The sequence below is a fragment of the Musa acuminata genome, unplaced genomic scaffold (genome assembly GCF_036884655.1).
Source record: "Musa acuminata AAA Group cultivar baxijiao unplaced genomic scaffold, Cavendish_Baxijiao_AAA HiC_scaffold_459, whole genome shotgun sequence".
In the NCBI taxonomy this organism is placed as follows: domain Eukaryota; kingdom Viridiplantae; phylum Streptophyta; class Magnoliopsida; order Zingiberales; family Musaceae; genus Musa; species Musa acuminata.
In genome coordinates this window covers 466-7500 of record NW_027020706.1, presented here as the reverse complement: position 1 = coordinate 7500, position 7035 = coordinate 466, and positions in this window count along the sequence as shown.

The window sequence follows — 7035 nt, the reverse complement described above, 5'->3', positions numbered from 1 at the left end:
TGCTTCTCGCTTCGCTCGCTGTTCGCCGCTCGCCGCTCGCTCGCGCAGCCAAAAATGGCCAGTTTTGGCCCGTTTTTGGGCTGTTTTGGCCTGTTTTTTGGTCTGTTCTGGCGTGGCGCGGTGACCGTCGTGAGCGGAGCAAAACGTCAGCCATCTCAGCACCTTGGAACCCCCCGGGTGGCACAGGGCTGGATGGGGCTTTCGTATAGCAGGGACGGTGCTGCCTCACGCTTCGCTCGCTGTTCGCCGCTCGCCGCTCGCTCGCGCAACCTAAAATGGCCAGTTTTGGCCCGTTTTTGGGCTGTTTTGGCCTGTTTTTGGTCCGTTCTTGCGTGGCACGGCGACCGTCGTGAGCGGAGCAAAACGTCAGCCATCTCAGCACCCTGGAACCCCCCGGGTGGCACAGGGCTGGATGGGGCTTTCGTATAGCAGGGACGGTGCTGCCTCTCGCTTCGCTCGCTGTTCGCCGCTCACCGCTCGCTCGCTCAGCCAAAAATGGCCAGTTTTGGCCCGTTTTTGGGCTGTTTTGGCCTGTTTTTGGTCCGTTCTTGCATGGCGCGGTGACCGTCGTGAGCGGAGCAAAACGTCAGCCATCTCAGCACCCTGGAACCCCCCGGGTGGCACAGGGCTGGATGGGGCTTTCGTATAGCAGGGACGGTGCTGCCTCACGCTTCGCTCGCTGTTCGCCGCTCGCCGCTCGCTCGCGCAGCCAAAAATGACCAGTTTTGGCCCGTTTTTGGGCTGTTTTGGCCTGTTTATGGTCCGTTCTTGCGTGGTGCGGTGACCGTCGTGAGCGGAGCAAAACGTCAGCCATCTCAGCACCCTGGAACCCCCCGGGTGGCACAGGGCTGGATGGGGCTTTCGTATATAGCAGGGACGGTGCTGCCTCTCGCTTCGCTCGCTGTCCGCGCTCGCCGCTCGCTCGCGCAGCCAAAAATGGCCAGTTTTGGCCCGTTTTTGGGCCGTTTTGGCCAGTTTTTGGCCTGTTCTTGCATTGCGCGGTGACCGTCGAGAGCGGAGCAAAACGTCAGCCATCTCAGCACCCTGGAACCCCCCGGGTGGCACAGGGCTGGATGGGGCTTTCGTATAGCAGGGACGGTGCTGCCTCTCGCTTCGCTCGCTGTCCGCCGCTCGCCGCTCGCTCGTGCAGCCAAAAATGGCCAGTTTTGGCCCGTTTTTGGGCCGTTTTGGCCAGTTTTTGGCCTGTTCTTGCATTGCGCGGTGACCGTCGAGAGCGGAGCAAAACGTCAGCCATCTCAGCACCCTGGAACCCCCCGGGTGGCACAGGGCTGGATGGGGCTTTCGTATAGCAGGGACGGTGCTGCCTCTCGCTTCGCTCGCTGTCCGCCGCTCGCCGCTCGCTCGTGCAGCCAAAAATGGCCAGTTTTGGCCCGTTTTTGGGCCGTTTTGGCCAGTTTTTGGCCTGTTCTTGCATTGCGCGGTGACCGTCGAGAGCGGAGCAAAACGTCAGCCATCTCAGCACCCTGGAACCCCCCGGGTGGCACAGGGCTGGATGGGGCTTTCGTATAGCAGGGACGGTGCTGCCTCTCGCTTCGCTCGCTGTCCGCCGCTCGCCGCTCGCTCGTGCAGCCAAAAATGGCCAGTTTTGGCCCGTTTTTGGGCCGTTTTGGCCAGTTTTTGGCCTGTTCTTGCATTGCGCGGTGACCGTCGAGAGCGGAGCAAAACGTCAGCCATCTCAGCACCCTGGAACCCCCCGGGTGGCACAGGGCTGGATGGGGCTTTCGTATAGCAGGGACGGTGCTGCCTCTCGCTTCGCTCGCTGTCCGCCGCTCGCCGCTCGCTCGTGCAGCCAAAAATGGCCAGTTTTGGCCCGTTTTTGGGCCGTTTTGGCCAGTTTTTGGCCTGTTCTTGCATTGCGCGGTGACCGTCGAGAGCGGAGCAAAACGTCAGCCATCTCAGCACCCTGGAACCCCCCGGGTGGCACAGGGCTGGATGGGGCTTTCGTATAGCAGGGACGGTGCTGCCTCTCGCTTCGCTCGCTGTCCGCCGCTCGCCGCTCGCTCGTGCAGCCAAAAATGGCCAGTTTTGGCCCGTTTTTGGGCCGTTTTGGCCAGTTTTTGGCCTGTTCTTGCATTGCGCGGTGACCGTCGAGAGCGGAGCAAAACGTCAGCCATCTCAGCACCCTGGAACCCCCCGGGTGGCACAGGGCTGGATGGGGCTTTCGTATAGCAGGGACGGTGCTGCCTCTCGCTTCGCTCGCTGTCCGCCGCTCGCCGCTCGCTCGTGCAGCCAAAAATGGCCAGTTTTGGCCCGTTTTTGGGCCGTTTTGGCCAGTTTTTGGCCTGTTCTTGCATTGCGCGGTGACCGTCGAGAGCGGAGCAAAACGTCAGCCATCTCAGCACCCTGGAACCCCCCGGGTGGCACAGGGCTGGATGGGGCTTTCGTATAGCAGGGACGGTGCTGCCTCTCGCTTCGCTCGCTGTCCGCCGCTCGCCGCTCGCTCGTGCAGCCAAAAATGGCCAGTTTTGGCCCGTTTTTGGGCCGTTTTGGCCAGTTTTTGGCCTGTTCTTGCATTGCGCGGTGACCGTCGAGAGCGGAGCAAAACGTCAGCCATCTCAGCACCCTGGAACCCCCCGGGTGGCACAGGGCTGGATGGGGCTTTCGTATAGCAGGGACGGTGCTGCCTCTCGCTTCGCTCGCTGTCCGCCGCTCGCCGCTCGCTCGTGCAGCCAAAAATGGCCAGTTTTGGCCCGTTTTTGGGCCGTTTTGGCCAGTTTTTGGCCTGTTCTTGCATTGCGCGGTGACCGTCGAGAGCGGAGCAAAACGTCAGCCATCTCAGCACCCTGGAACCCCCCGGGTGGCACAGGGCTGGATGGGGCTTTCGTATAGCAGGGACGGTGCTGCCTCTCGCTTCGCTCGCTGTCCGCCGCTCGCACGCTCGCTCGCGCAGCCAAAAATGGCCAGTTTTGGCCCGTTTTTGGGCCGTTTTGGCCAGTTTTTGGCCTGTTCTTGCATTGCGCGGTGACCGTCGAGAGCGGAGCAAAACGTCAGCCATCTCAGCACCCTGGAACCCCCCGGGTGGCACAGGGCTGGATGGGGCTTTCGTATAGCAGGGACGGTGCTGCCTCTCGCTTCGCTCGCTGTCCGCCGCTCGCCGCTCGCTCGTGCAGCCAAAAATGGCCAGTTTTGGCCCGTTTTTGGGCCGTTTTGGCCAGTTTTTGGCCTGTTCTTGCATTGCGCGGTGACCGTCGAGAGCGGAGCAAAACGTCAGCCATCTCAGCACCCTGGAACCCCCCGGGTGGCACAGGGCTGGATGGGGCTTTCGTATAGCAGGGACGGTGCTGCCTCTCGCTTCGCTCGCTGTCCGCCGCTCGCCGCTCGCTCGTGCAGCCAAAAATGGCCAGTTTTGGCCCGTTTTTGGGCCGTTTTGGCCAGTTTTTGGCCTGTTCTTGCATTGCGCGGTGACCGTCGAGAGCGGAGCAAAACGTCAGCCATCTCAGCACCCTGGAACCCCCCGGGTGGCACAGGGCTGGATGGGGCTTTCGTATAGCAGGGACGGTGCTGCCTCTCGCTTCGCTCGCTGTCCGCCGCTCGCCGCTCGCTCGTGCAGCCAAAAATGGCCAGTTTTGGCCCGTTTTTGGGCCGTTTTGGCCAGTTTTTGGCCTGTTCTTGCATTGCGCGGTGACCGTCGAGAGCGGAGCAAAACGTCAGCCATCTCAGCACCCTGGAACCCCCCGGGTGGCACAGGGCTGGATGGGGCTTTCGTATAGCAGGGACGGTGCTGCCTCTCGCTTCGCTCGCTGTCCGCCGCTCGCCGCTCGCTCGCGCAGCCAAAAATGGCCAGTTTTGGCCCGTTTTTGGGCCGTTTTGGCCAGTTTTTGGCCTGTTCTTGCATTGCGCGGTGACCGTCGAGAGCGGAGCAAAACGTCAGCCATCTCAGCACCCTGGAACCCCCCGGGTGGCACAGGGCTGGATGGGGCTTTCGTATAGCAGGGACGGTGCTGCCTCTCGCTTCGCTCGCTGTCCGCCGCTCGCCGCTCGCTCGTGCAGCCAAAAATGGCCAGTTTTGGCCCGTTTTTGGGCCGTTTTGGCCAGTTTTTGGCCTGTTCTTGCATTGCGCGGTGACCGTCGAGAGCGGAGCAAAACGTCAGCCATCTCAGCACCCTGGAACCCCCCGGGTGGCACAGGGCTGGATGGGGCTTTCGTATAGCAGGGACGGTGCTGCCTCTCGCTTCGCTCGCTGTCCGCCGCTCGCCGCTCGCTCGTGCAGCCAAAAATGGCCAGTTTTGGCCCGTTTTTGGGCCGTTTTGGCCAGTTTTTGGCCTGTTCTTGCATTGCGCGGTGACCGTCGAGAGCGGAGCAAAACGTCAGCCATCTCAGCACCCTGGAACCCCCCGGGTGGCACAGGGCTGGATGGGGCTTTCGTATAGCAGGGACGGTGCTGCCTCTCGCTTCGCTCGCTGTCCGCCGCTCGCCGCTCGCTCGTGCAGCCAAAAATGGCCAGTTTTGGCCCGTTTTTGGGCCGTTTTGGCCAGTTTTTGGCCTGTTCTTGCATTGCGCGGTGACCGTCGAGAGCGGAGCAAAACGTCAGCCATCTCAGCACCCTGGAACCCCCCGGGTGGCACAGGGCTGGATGGGGCTTTCGTATAGCAGGGACGGTGCTGCCTCTCGCTTCGCTCGCTGTCCGCCGCTCGCCGCTCGCTCGCGCAGCCAAAAATGGCCAGTTTTGGCCCGTTTTTGGGCCGTTTTGGCCAGTTTTTGGCCTGTTCTTGCATTGCGCGGTGACCGTCGAGAGCGGAGCAAAACGTCAGCCATCTCAGCACCCTGGAACCCCCCGGGTGGCACAGGGCTGGATGGGGCTTTCGTATAGCAGGGACGGTGCTGCCTCTCGCTTCGCTCGCTGTCCGCCGCTCGCCGCTCGCGCAGCCAAAAATGGCCAGTTTTGGCCCGTTTTTGGGCCGTTTTGGCCAGTTTTTGGCCTGTTCTTGCATTGCGCGGTGACCGTCGAGAGCGGAGCAAAACGTCAGCCATCTCAGCACCCTGGAACCCCCCGGGTGGCACAGGGCTGGATGGGGCTTTCGTATAGCAGGGACGGTGCTGCCTCTCGCTTCGCTCGCTGTTCGCCGCTCGCCGCTCGCTCGCGCAGCCAAAAATGGCCAGTTTTGGCCCGTTTTTGGGCTGTTTTGGCCAGTTTTTGGCCTGTTCTTGCGTGGTGCGGTGACCGTCGTGAGCGGAGCAAAACGTCAGCCATCTCAGCACCCTGGAACCCCCCGGGTGGCACAGGGCTGGATGGGGCTTTCGTATAGCAGGGACGGTGCTGCCTCTCGCTTCGCTCGCTGTTCGCCGCTCGCCGCTCGCTCGCGCAGCCAAAAATGGCCAGTTTTGGCCCGTTTTTGGGCTGTTTTGGCCTGTTTTTGGGCTGTTCTTGTGTGGCGCGGTGACCGTCGTGAGCGGAGCAAAATGTCAGCCATCTCAGCACCCTGGAACCCCCCGGGTGGCACAGGGCTGGATGGGGCTTTCGTATAGCAGGGACGGTGCTGCCTCGCGCTTCGCTCGCTGTTCGCCGCTCTCCGCTCGCTCGCGCAGCAAAAAATGGCCAGTTTTGGCCCGTTTTTGGGCTGTTTTGGCCAGTTTTTGGCCTGTTCTTGCGTGCCGCGGCGACCGTCGTGAGCGGAGCAAAACGTCAGCCATCTCAGCACCCTGGAACCCCCCGGGTGGCACAGGGCTGGATGGGGCTTTCGTATAGCAGGGACGGTGCTGCCTCTCGCTTCGCTCGCTGTCCGCCGCTCGCTGCTCGCTCGCGCAGCCAAAAATGGCCAGTTTTGGCCCGTTTTTGGGCTGTTTTGGCCTGTTTTTGGGCTGTTCTTGTGTGCCGCGGCGACCGTCGTGAGCGGAGCAAAATGTCAGCCATCTCAGCACCCTGGAACCCCCCGGGTGGCACAGGGCTGGATGGGGCTTTCGTATAGCAGGGACGGTGCTGCCTCTCGCTTCGCTCGCTGTCCGCCGCTCGCCGCTCGCTCGCGCAGCCAAAAATGGCCAGTTTTGGCCCGTTTTTGGGCCGTTTTGGCCAGTTTTTGGCCTGTTCTTGCGTTGCGCGGTGACCGTCGAGAGCGGAGCAAAACGTCAGCCATCTCAGCACCCTGGAACCCCCCGGGTGGCACAGGGCTGGATGGGGCTTTCGTATAGCAGGGACGGTGCTGCCTCTCGCTTCGCTCGCTGTCCGCCGCTCGCCGCTCGCTCGCGCAGCCAAAAATGGCCAGTTTTGGCCCGTTTTTGGGCCGTTTTGGCCAGTTTTTGGCCTGTTCTTGCGTTGCGCGGTGACCGTCGAGAGCGGAGCAAAACGTCAGCCATCTCAGCACCCTGGAACCCCCCGGGTGGCACAGGGCTGGATGGGGCTTTCGTATAGCAGGGACGGTGCTGCCTCTCGCTTCGCTCGCTGTCCGCCGCTCGCCGCTCGCTCGCGCAGCCAAAAATGGCCAGTTTTGGCCCGTTTTTGGGCCGTTTTGGCCAGTTTTTGGCCTGTTCTTGCTTTGCGCGGTGACCGTCGAGAGTGGAGCAAAACGTCAGCCATCTCAGCACCCTGGAACCCCCCAGGTGGCACAGGGCTGGATGGGGCTTTTGTATAGCAGGGATGGTGCTGCCTCTCGCTTCGCTCGCTGTCCGCATCTCGTCGCTTGCTCGCGCAGCCAAAAATGGCCTGTTTTGGCCCGTTTTTGGGCTGTTTTGGCCTGTTTCTGGGCCATTTTTGCTTCGCTTGAAATCTTCTTCTTCCTTGTGTGGCCAATAATGCCTTGCTTTGTACTTCTTCGTGCACGGCGGTGTCTTGTCGTCGATTGCCTTGTTTGATCGGCCACTTGAGTCTTTGTTACTCGTGGTTGGCGACGGGCTGTCCGATGGGGTGACTGTGTCGGCATGTGAGCGGTGATAGATTTGTATGCCGCGGTGGGCTCCCTGCTATTGTGCAGTTGACCACCGACGTTGCAAGTCTCTTCAATGACACTCTGTTTGAACGGAGATGCGTGTGTTGCCTGTACAATCTATCTAGTTCCTTTGGAAATAGACATTGTTTACCTC